The sequence below is a fragment of the Thermobia domestica genome, chromosome 9 (genome assembly GCF_964235325.1).
Source record: "Thermobia domestica chromosome 9, izTheDome1.hap1.1, whole genome shotgun sequence".
Classification (NCBI taxonomy): Eukaryota; Metazoa; Arthropoda; class Insecta; order Zygentoma; family Lepismatidae; genus Thermobia; species Thermobia domestica.
In genome coordinates, this window is record NC_137462.1 from 103,304,696 (window position 1) to 103,317,081 (window position 12,386).

At 35.4% G+C, this 12,386-nt stretch overlaps 1 protein-coding gene across 5 annotated transcripts in view; it reads left to right on the forward strand.

Annotated features, from left to right (window-relative positions):
• The first annotated feature begins 205 nt into the window (after window positions 1-205).
• The window catches only part of LOC145694900 (zinc finger FYVE domain-containing protein 1-like), a 78,360-nt gene continuing 66,179 nt past the window's right edge, over window positions 206-12,386 (forward strand). For 3 of the 5 annotated variants that reach the window (XM_081771640.1, XM_081771637.1, XM_081771641.1), the window contains exon 1: window positions 206-363. The gene's annotated coding sequence lies outside the window, so the exon portion shown is untranslated. The other 2 variants (XM_081771639.1, XM_081771638.1) reach the window with 2 other exon arrangements.

The window sequence follows — 12,386 nt, forward strand, 5'->3', positions numbered from 1 at the left end:
CAGTACTGCCATTTTGTTAGTGAATACCTTCAAAAAACTGATTTGTTTTCTTATTATTTAAATATTAACAGGAAAAGTGTCAATTATTGTCTGGGTGCCAATCACTGTATGGTTTACCCTACTAATGATAATGAAGAATTTGGCAAACATATATGGTGGATTGCGTAATGCGTAATTGTATCGTAGCTGTAGTCTAACTTTATCTAGTTTGCGTTGTATGTCTCTGTGTGCAGTGAAATCGTGATAAGTGGGACCGTCTCGTGACTTTGTGTTATGTAAAACTATTCTTTAAGTGATATACGTAGGAAGTACGCTTGTAGAGAAGAAATAATCAAATTGATCTGTTATATTAAATAAGGAAGTGTAAGTGTCTCACAGATTTTGTTATGAATATAATGTAAGAAGCATAATTACAGTGATAATATGGTGCAGGTGTAGTTGATGTCATTATCAACAAAGGGCGGAGTGAAATTAAAACATGCACGTGCTTAATGTTTATTGACATATTTCGGGAGATAATGGAATAAATCGTTCATGTAGACTGAACTTGACTGTGAGTTCTGATTGAATTGTCAGTTTAAACGAAAGTTACGAACATCGAACAAATGTTTGATGACTATGGCCTGCTCATTGTCAGAAATTTCTGTGCATGTTTAGCTTCGCAATTGTTTTTATATGTTATAACAACAATAGTTTTAGATCATACTGAATAGGTTATTTTATATACCTTGACTGAATAGAATGTGTTGATTAATGGAAGGGATTGAAGCGAGTTTGTTGTTTAGGTTAAACAATACCGAAATTGTCATCTACAGTAAACTGATGACTTGCAGTTATATTTACTTTCGTTTTTCAAGGTTAGAAGTCAAATTGTGAATATGTAACAAGAACTTCAGTGCTACTGTACAATAAAAATTTCGTACTTAATACAAAAAGTAGAACTATTAGTTCAAGTATATTTTAAAACATATGCTTAATCATATAAAACAAGAAACTTTGCTATCAAAATGAAGAACTTGTGGGAGTAAATATGAAAGATGAAAAGTTTAAGTTAACTGTTCCATATCATACAGTAGTTTACATTGTTTTTACCTCATAATCAACTATTATAAATGCCTTAGTGCCGACTATAAACTGTACCTAAATAAAAACGTTTTGTGTGATATTTACTGCTAGTTCCATTAAACTTAATATATGCGGAATGTTTGAAATTTTTAGTGCAATGGAAAGAGCTAGGGGGGATGCAGCGTAACGAAATGTATGTCCTTCTCCAACTACTTTTAACTTGCATGAGAAATACAGCCCTCGCCCGCTGGTTTAATGTTCAATGTGTGTGTGCCTTTAGTGCATGTTGTCACGGGTTCGATTCCTGCTGGAGAGAATAGAAAAGATATTTAAGTCATTAATTTTCATTAATCATTCGTATCCTTTAGTCTAACTGTTAAACGGTAAACTAAAAAAAAAAAAATAAAAAATAAAATAAAAAAATCATGAAAGATACGGGAATGTTCTAGAACACAGGTCCCACATATAGGTTAGTAACTAGTTCGGTTCCTTTCTATGCTAGTTTAATTCCCATAGTATTGCCGAGCGAGCGTGAGCGAGTGAAGGCGGATGAAAGCCCCGCAGGGCACGTTGTTTTCTGTCTTTATTACAGCTAAATAGAAAGGGGGACGTGTGTTCTAGCACCTTGCCGAAAGATGTTAAGTACATTTTGGGGATAATATAGTCGTTTATCCTGATCAAGAGCTTGTATTAGTGAAATTAAATAAATCGTTCACGTGATATAGGCCTACATTGATTTTGTGTATAAACCAGAGTTCTTGGAATTTTCCCCGGCACAAAATTCCCTTTTTTTTTTTTTTTTTTTGGGGGGGGGGGTAAAACCCACCTCAAAAGATATACTTCAAAACTTAGATTGAAATAATAATCTTAATACGATTATAAGTACTTTCTTTAATCGTACTTCTTAGTGTATGCCTAGCTAAAAAATTGGCTTACAGTACGTATTTACGACGAGAACAGAATACCGGTACCATTCAAAGCGAAAAAGGTTTGTGTATCATTCATAATGAATTTGTTTGTACTCGATCAAATTCGCTGTAACACAGTTCAATTGAAATCTACTATATAAAAATGAAAAGAATCTTGTTTGTGCGCGCAACACGAGAAAACGGTTAAACTGTTTGGAATGAATTTTTGGATGCAGTTATCACGTACCTCGAACTAGATTTTTAATTAGGTTGCTTTGATTAAAATGCGTGTTCTATGGAGGGAGCAGATGGTCAAAATCAATGCGAAAATCCTAGTACCTCACCATTATGTCAAGTTAGGAAGGTGACATTTTTTGATGCAAACTTCCCATTAAAAGTAAGTGGAGCAGCGTCGTAGTGATTTTGAGAGTTTCCATGTTAAGTGAGGAAGGGGAGCATTTTCTATAATTTGAAAGCGATTCTACCTGTTGTTTCTGATCGCATCACACGGGAAAATGATTAAAACTTAAGCAGTTTGAAATGAATTTTTGAACATACAGTAGTTAGTATCTACCCTGAAATGGAATTTTACGTACATTACTTTGATTCAAGGGCGTATCCTAGGAGAAGTAGAGGAAGTTCAAAATTCATTTAAAAAATACAGTATGTCGTCACGTCAAGTTAGGAAGATGAAATTCGGTACATAAATACCTCACTAAAAATAAGGGGACAGGTCACTTCCTGTTTCTGAAAATTTCAACTTTAATGGAGGAAAGAGGGTGTTTTCTGTAATTTCTTTCTTTACATTTAATTCGACGATGTCTATTGCTTGTGATCGCGTCACGGGAAATGGTTGAACAGTTTGAAATGAGTTTTAGAACATAGTACCTACCTCAGGCTGAGATATTATCAGGACTTAAGGGAATGGGAGGTAACTTTCCTAAGGAAGAAGGAGGTTAAAAATTCATGCCAGAAATGGAATATCTTTCTACACTTTCATTGATATGCGTATCCTAAGGGGAAGAGGAGGCTAAAACATTTTCCTTGCACCTAATTCTTCCCATACAAAGAACGGGCACTTCAGCAAGTATGAATCAAAAGTAATGTGGCTACATTTCCTTTGTTTTTGTTACATACTTTGGTATTAATATAAACAGTTAAAATGTATTTCTCTATGTCAGTTAATTACAAATCGAGAACGCTTCACTTGAAAAAGGAAATTACTAAAGATTCACCACTATCTTCTCAACACTAACGGCAATCAGATCGTGGAATTAACCATATGGCAAGAAAATTATGGTTAATGCGATTCTTCTTGCGTATCTTGTGGAGTATGTGAAGCACAGTTCAATTACTGTATGTTACAGAACCCCTTTAATCGTAAAATCTATTGTGAGAAACCAAATTGGCAACTAAAAATGAGAAAAAAAATCAATTTTCAACATTTCAGTTCTTAAAAACATATTATATTCCATTCTATAAAGCCATTTTTTATCTTTGGTTTCTGAATTTGAGGCACTATCCCAGTATTTGCCTGGTATGTTTTGAGTGAAACTCAGGGCGTCTGGCTCAGGGATTTGAATCATAAGTGTAAGAGGGGATTTTATTCCTAGTCTGTATTACATAAAATTATCCACCTCCTTGTTACTGTAGAAAATTGTGTATTTCCTCCTTCTAGAAATCGAAATATAAGCGAGTGTCAATGGTGCAAAGAGAGTTCCACGAAACGCGTATGGAATTTCACGGATTTCTTGGGCGTTATTTTTTTCTTTCTTGTTACTGCTAAGTTTAGTTCAATGTTTCAAGATTATGCACCAGGACTAAGGGAGACTGTGATGATATGGATAACAATGGTGGCATAGCAAAAGTGGTAGGAAACAGGAGAACCCCGAGAAAAAACATGCACACATGTTTGTCCATCATAACACGCACTTGGCGGAAGCTGGGATTGAAATACCACGTTCCCACAAGAGAATTCCATAGTTTCATGTGTACAGTAGAGCGGGCTTAAATGGTATGTTAAGTAGAAATATAACTTTAAATATACGCCTAAAATTTAATAAAACCCACCCACTGGGTTGGACTTTTTAACCTGGGTTTTTTCACAACCCTGATATAAACTGAAGGAGACAGATTACAAATGCAAATTTGTGGTATACGAAAGTAGGGTTTCAGTAACCGAGGGGTATAACTCCCTCTGGTGCGATGGGTCCTTGGTTTGATCCCGGCCCATGTCAGTTTATGCTGAGCAGCAGCGTGGGTTTTCTCGAAGTTCTTCAGTTTGTTCCTGCATTCTCATTCCGGCAACTAGGTCATGTAATAATCATACACTTTCACAATCATCCGTCTTCATTAGCTTACGAGACTAAAACTAGAAGTTTCATGACCTGAAACTATCAGGGCTAGCTAGTTTAGACCAGACTTTTTTCTGGTAATGTTTAAATCAATTAAATAAGTTTATAAGAAAAATGTTGCAAATCGTGTTAACTTCCTGGTGACGTTCCACATGTCTCAATTTTTCTCGTCCGGTACATTACAAACTTAGGTAATGTGTATATTACCTATTGAAAAGATAAGTGCTTTGTGGAATGCATATACGGTGTATATAAATGGTTAAAAGCCAGATGATGATGATGATTTGTATCTTTATTCACTTCCTTATTGAAATGCTAATTAAATTAAGTTGCTGTATTTTTGACTGAGTAAACTATCTTGGATTCCCTGTAGTCTTTTGAAATGGCCCATTTATTTTAATAAGGTATACAGGGTGTTTCAAAAGAACGCCGACAACGTTTGGGAGGTGATTCTTGACACCAAGATAAGACAAAAAGTATAGACCAAACTGGGTGCAGAAATCCGCCATTTCGGAGTTACAGGCTGCCGAAAACATGAAAAAGTGTCTATAGATCCAATACTATGGAACCTACCGTAGTCGGATTAAGACTTCACTTAGGAACTAATATGTACGCTATTCAAAAATACATGTTTCAGAATCCTAAGGTACTCACACAACAATTTTTATAGAGGCAGTTTGGCTACGGGCATACAAATTGAAGTACTCACCGTATCTCTATAAAAGTTGTTGCTTGAGTATCTTAGGATTCTGAAACATAGATATGTGGATAGGGCACGTACTAGTTCCGAAGTGAAGTCTTGATCCAACGGCGGTAGGTCCCATAGTTTTGGACCCATGGATCTTTAAAGTTTTTTTTTTTTTTTTTTTTTCATTCATTCATATTTTCGGGAGCCTATAACTCCGAAAGGAAGCATTTGTTCACCCAGGTTGGTCTATACTTCTCGTTTGATCTTGGTGTCAGGAATCACCTTCCAAACGTTATCGGTGTTGTTTTAAAATACCCTGTATAAGTAGGTACAGTGATCTAATTTGGACAGTATGTATATTTTTGTGCTTCCGAAATGACTTAAAATATTCACAAGTATGCAAGACCAGTATAACTCATTTCTATCAGGTGTCCTCTAGGGTGATCGGCAGATTCGTCGTCTCTGTAAACAAGGAGTCCCGGGTTCAAGTCCAAGTGAAGACAGTCTCTCTCGGGTGCAAACCGAGAAGTGGTTCGGATCCCATTGTAAGCTATACCGTAGGTCCCGTCCATCACAACTAGCTGTTAAGTCATTCCTTGTGAAGTTAACAAAAATCGCAAACAAATTCTACATTACTGTACCGCTTCACAGACTCGGACTGGCCAGGGCAGGAGCACAGGTATCCCTGCCGTGGCCCTCTAAATATATATAGAGCATGGAAACTAAGATATAACATGTCTGCTGTGTTGGAGCATAGTTGTAGTTTGTTCCGTCCCCAGCGTTCGGTGGCCCCCAGCATTGACTATAGTCTTGGGGTCCCATTATTGAAATGAAACTCCTGTTTGGGCCTAGTAAGAATATATTTCAACAATATGAGAATGGGTCCCGGTATCATATTGTCTAAATGTGTATTCGGTCCCCATGAATGCCGAAATAAGACTGACTTATAAAGTCCAGCTGGGTCCCTCTGTTAGTCGTTCGACAAGTTATTGCAACACCATAAAGAAAGAGAACAGGTCCCCACCCTTGGGCCCCATTACCACGCGTAAATGAAGCTGACAGCTGTATGAAGAACTTCCTCCCTCCGTCCGAGACTTAAGAAGATGAAACTTAGTATACTTTGTGAGGATCCTACATGCTACATGAGAAGGGAAGATTGGGCTCTCCAAATGAGGTTCCTGCCGGAGCCCTATACCCCTCAGTCCGAGTCTGCCTCTTCAGATCTTGATTAAATTTGGTAGTTTTTGGTGCCACTGGGAAAGGACAAACCTTGATATTTCAGGTTGATACGTAAACTGTTCGAAATCACAGGCCCCCGAAATCCTCAGTTTACGAAAAATTGCGTGAGTAACATTTGTTCGAATGGAATTTGAGGCTGATTTAAAGGACCTAGTACGTTCGTGAAGGGGTCACTTTAAAACTTACGAAAAGAGATTTCAGATTGTGTCTAACACTATAGAGTTTTGAAAAATGTTTTTTTAATTATAAAACTAGCTGAACCTGTGCTCTCTACACAGCGCATCATTCACATATGAGCATGAATCTCCTTATTATTCCTCACATCTGTACATGTCTCTTTACAGACACAAGTGAAAGACGTCTTGGTAAAAACTGGTAAGAGATACCATAAAGGGGAGATTTTTTCGATGACTTTTTCAGTATCTCGCGCCGTTTGCAAGATTTGAACCTACTTCCGGTTGGAGTTTTTAAGTCATGTATGATCAGTGTTTTCTTTCTTCTTGCATGCAATATGTAATAAGCAAATACATACATTACACACACAATTAATTATAATGTCAGTGGTATATGGTGTTCATTGGACAAAACACTCCAAACAATAAAGATTCCACTTTGAGTGGAGAAATGGTTATCCTTCGTTTTTCATTATCATTTGGCCATGTAACAAACACATGAGAGGTATGCAACCCCCATATACGATTATATTGTGTTGGAATGTATAATGCGTGGGATATGCTCCTTTAGTTTTTTTTTCCTAATTTCAACACTTTAAGTGTACCCGTAATAAAGAAATAATGGCCATGTTTTTTAAATATTCAATTAGAATTGGACAATCTACATAAAATTTGCAATCGATCATTGAAAACGTCATCTTTCTACAGCTTGTAGTTTCCGAAATCTCATTGTCGAAAGGATTGGCCACAAACATATAAACGTCCACAAACGTATAGTTTAAAAGAACTCCAAAGATGACAGCACAATTCATTTGCATTGATTTTGGAAAAGACTTCTTAAAATACAAAGGCTTTGAACAATAATTTAAAAAAGAAAACTTTAAGAAAAAGGTGTATTTAAGTGTAAAATATTTGTCTTGTTAAACGTGAAATCGCAAATAACCGTAAATCAAGTTTGAAATTCAAAGTTCTAGGTTAGAGCTCAGGGCTTTTGCTGCTATTGTAGGATTTTAATAGATAGATAATATATTCATAATGTTACAAAACAAATGTATCCCCGAAATTCTAATTTAGGATGAGCATGGAATCATTTGTTAAACAAGAGTTAAACATGGAGTTGAAAATCGCTGCATTTAGGTTAGTTTAAAATGGATAGAAATAATTATGTGATACAGAATTGAGACTAACTGGACTAACGAATAAAAATACAATAAAGAGTAATATTAGCATACACACACTTATCAAATACGGTAAAAACTTAACATACTGGATGACTACTAGTTGAAGTAGTAATTTTAAATCTCAGTTTAAAGTAATCATCAGAACTATAAAATAGGGTTTTCTACATCAATATCTTGTTCCTGTATTTAAAGGTGTTGATATTCTGTTATACTGACAATGGTAGTCTATTGTACAATTTTATTTTCCGTATAGGATTAGGTGATCTCGTTTTGTTAGCCGAAATCGAAACTGTGAGTGAGTTTTGGTGTTATATGAGTGAAAATCCACTCATATGAGTGAAAATCACTTTCCAAAATATCGTGTAAATGTACATATCAAACTGTTTCCAAAATATAAATATATGTCAGAAATGACATGTTTGGAGAATGTCTATTTCAACTGAGGCAAAAAAAAAAAAAAAAAAAAAAAAAGTGTCATCATGATCTCCGATTTTGTTCGAACTGTTGTATGTAAACTATACGTATTTTTAAGGGAACTATATTTTTTGTTGTGTTGAAAGAATTTCCGCCAAATAATTGTTCATCAAAGACTGCGAGTACAAACACCATGTGCATGGGTTTTCTCGGGTTCTTCCGTTTCCTCTCACTTCATTCCACCATTTCATTCATTTCCCATCATCATCATCTTAAGCCTACTGTCATAACCATGGGACGTAACCGGCATAACTTATAGATTTACAGATTTTTCTTGAACAAAATTCGAAAATTCGCCAAATTCTCAGTAACCGTCATTTTTGGGCGCCATATTCTTGAAAAACGCATTTTTTGAAAATTTGAAATTATGACACGTTGTTCACTTTTACATGAATAATAAACAAACCAAAACCCGTTATCGACCAATGCTTTACGAATTAGTTGCTGCCTTTTGAAGTAAGTGAATTTTCTTTAAGTGTGATGTCCCAATTGGCAACACTGGAAACAATAATACGGTGACAATTGGTTGCAGCTTACATTCATTAAATAAAGATTAACAAGGTTTTTCTAAGTACCTATTATATTTTAAATCAAAAAGACACTTTAGGTGTGTAAAATTATTCCTCCCTCCTCTCTCTTCGTATCCTCTTGTATTCTTAACTCGGAAGATCTGTCCTAGAACCTTAGGTGGATATATGGATCAAAACGTACAAACTGCTCTTTAAGTTCACTTAAATCGTCTGAAACCGCTTCACTGAATATTTTTCGCATTGAAGCAGTAGTTTGCGTAGTATCGTTTTTGCTAATGGTGTATAACAGTACATATGCTCCGGTAGATGTAAATGCACTGTCAACTCGTAGTGCATTGTCAATTCTCGCTTTTTTTTTTTTAATGCTCTACCAGAAACCTGTATTTCGTTGAAAGTCCGTGTAGAAGCGTGAACAGAAGTTTATCTCGTAATTCGTAATGTATTGATACTATTTCTGCTACCCACTAGTGGTTATTGTATATACAAGAAACAAAAGTTCCGCTTCGCAGACTCCTTAAATCTATATCTTTATAGCAGAAGTTTAAATTTTGAGGAAAGTAAGGAGTGAGTTGATGGTAGCCTACTTTTGTCACAAAAACCTGACCATTTTCCATAATCCAAAGCTGTCGTCGCTGAATGTCAGTTAATTCCCATTCGTACATTTTCCCATTCTTCTTCTTCTTCTTCTTATTATTATTATTATTATTTCAAAAATCGTCTGTTTCAGTCTCTGGCAACAAAACGTGAATAACGCTCGGAGATTACCTGCATTACACTCACGAATTCTGCAATTTTAATACTGTGTCTGATTTTGCGAAAGGTTATGCCATGTTGCCACATTCTTCACAGCACATCCAATACCGTCGTAGGGCCCTTGCTATGGCCGGTTTCACTGAAAGACCGCTGCTTTATCGGAGTTTTCTGTATTTCGGACATCTGAAAACAAAGTGGGATGTAGGACTATAAGAAATCACTGTTAACTGTTTCTGAAATTGTACACCTGCCGTGTTTCTTCAAGATTTTTGAGAATTTTGTTTATGGTTATGAGTGCATGAGCGGTATCGGGTGTTTTGTAATCCCTTATTACACCAAGACTGTCTGTTGTTTCGCGGTAAGACACTACTACTGTGAAGATGGAGCAGGGTTTGAAAAAACCCGGGTTTTCGAAAAAGCCCAACCTATCTATGCCATATGGGTTTTTTTCGGATATTTTCGGGTTGAATTGTTTTTTTTTTTTTTTTTTTTTCGAAATATCTGAATGTCTTTGGGGTAAAAGTGTTAAAATGTGATTTATATTTCAAGATTATCGTTGTCACAACTTGCAACAATTTTCCATTCACTGCTGTTTTGAAAAATCGGCCGCCATTTTGAAATTTGACATCTGATCGCCGCCAAAATATATACAGGAAATTTGGTGTGTCTCATGCTTGTATCATGAAAATTTCAACTTAAAAAAAAAAAAAAAAAAAAAAAAAAAAAGGAAAGTGATACCTTGTAGTATGTGTGGCACAAGCAGACGAACGAACAAATCTAGATCGAATCATCCCCAGGAGCCTCAGTAACGTTCATCAAATATGAACACCAAATATATTAATTTAAAACAAAGATATAATTCATGTTTTATAAAATAAATGTTTCGAAATGTCTTATACGACATAAATATTTTCCAGCGTAAAATAAATGGTTTTATTGTTGAAGTTCACTTCCGATACTTTGTTCGTTCAATTGTGGGAATTTCGCGAGCACTTGTCGCAAGCACTGGCGTCGTTAGCTTTTTATATCTTGGGGGGGGGGGGGTCGGATGAATCAAAATCCTCTTTCCGACAAAGTTATATATACAAAGTTGTCTTATTTTCTTTAAGTAGATTTGACTAAAATCTGGGGTAGACGCGTCCCCCCGATCCCCTGCTAACGACACCCATGTTGCAATTATCAGAAAATTAGTTTTCTGGTCTTTCCAGAAAATTAATGTAAAAGAATTAACGAAGATATAATTCATATTTTATATAGTAAATGTTTCAATATGTCTTAAATGATATTAAATATCTTCCCGCGTAAAATAGTTTTATTGTTGAAGTATTCACTTCCGATGCTTTGTGCGTGGAATTGCGGGAATTTCCCGAACACTTCTTTAGCGACTTTTTTTTTTTTCTTTTTTCGAAAATGCAGCTTTCTTTACTGTACATTGAAACGTCCACTAGTATGGAAGTTTGAATTCAGTACTCGAAATAGTAAGCGTTACGTAGTTTTCGGAACTCTGAACATTAAGCTTCTTAAATTTGACAAGATTTTTTACGCTATTGCTGGTGTTGATTCTACAGAATGCTTATTTGAAGAGTAGCGACAAATAACTGAACTAAACTGTTGCTGTTGGAAAATCAAATTTTACTGAAGAATACTTATGTTACTACCAAAGGTAATCAGAAATAATGCTAATAGTTTTACAAATGCATTACATATTTACTGGTAGTACCTGCACATGGTCTTTAACCCGTCAAACATATGAGAGAGAACGTCCCTCGGCATCGCCGAGTCGGCGAGCACACTATTCACGAATGCATATTTTACTTCAAATAAGCTATAAGCATAATCCATGCATTAATTTGTTTTATATTTATCTCAAGCTAAGGTAAGTTTTTTTTTTTTTTATTTATTTATTATATGCATTCAAAACTTTATAAAGTTCTTACGAACGTGAAAGCATCTAACTCGCCCAAGGAAAGTCCAAAGTCTGATGAAAATCACTTTCAATGTGAGCACCTTAGTTGTACTAATAATATACTAACAAAGAGCTCAAAAACCCAGGTAGGTTTTAAAGTTTTTTTTTTCCAGGTGGGTCCAACCCGAAAAATTCGGCGGATTTTTTCTGGCTGGGCCCACTTGGACAAATCCTGAGTTGGAGGTTTTGCACATTTTTCCAGTGGTTTGCAGAGTAATAGTTTCGTTTTAATAGACCTTTAAGAATAAACTACCTCTAGTATATTTTTTCAGAGCCAGTTAATTATACCATATTGTCAAGTTATTAATTAAATATTTACTTGTGAAATATGAAGCAAGATAGCTAGAGTTATTTTTGAGAAAATCATTCGAAAATAATTCCAAGAGTAAACTATTCCTCGTATTTTTTCTGAAAAATGACTTATACCACAGGTTTTTAACTGAATGTTGAATATGAATTCAAATTCGTTAGAGCCGTTTCCGAAAAAATAACAGTTTTTATTTTTACTCCACAATAAAATATCTCTAATTTTGGGGGTAGGAAAAGAATTCACCCTCCGCCCCCCTTTAAAAACTTTAAGTTAAAAATTTGGTGTACGTTGAACAGTACGGCTTCTAGGCGGATGAACACATTAACATCGTATGAGCAGACATCCAGAAGTCACTTTTTCGGATTGTAGGGGCCATGTAACGTGTAAATCCGTTTAAAACTCGAATTCGAGTTTTTAATGATCACAATCCTTTTCTCCTTATCGTCGCTGAAAAGGAAAAAAACAAAACTACTCTTAAACTTTTCATAAATTTAGTCTCCCTTTCATTAAAAGATAAAATAAATAAATAAAAATGAAAAGCACTTAGATAGTGCATGTTAATCGCTATTTATTGAATGTAAGCTGCATACAATTGGCGCCGTATTATTGTTTCCAGTGTTGCCAACTGGGACATCACACTTAAGGAAAATTTGCTTACTTCAAAAGGTAGCAATGAATTCGTGAGGGACAGGTCGATAATGAGCTTTGGTGGGTTTTTTATTCGTGTAAAATGAACAGCATGTCA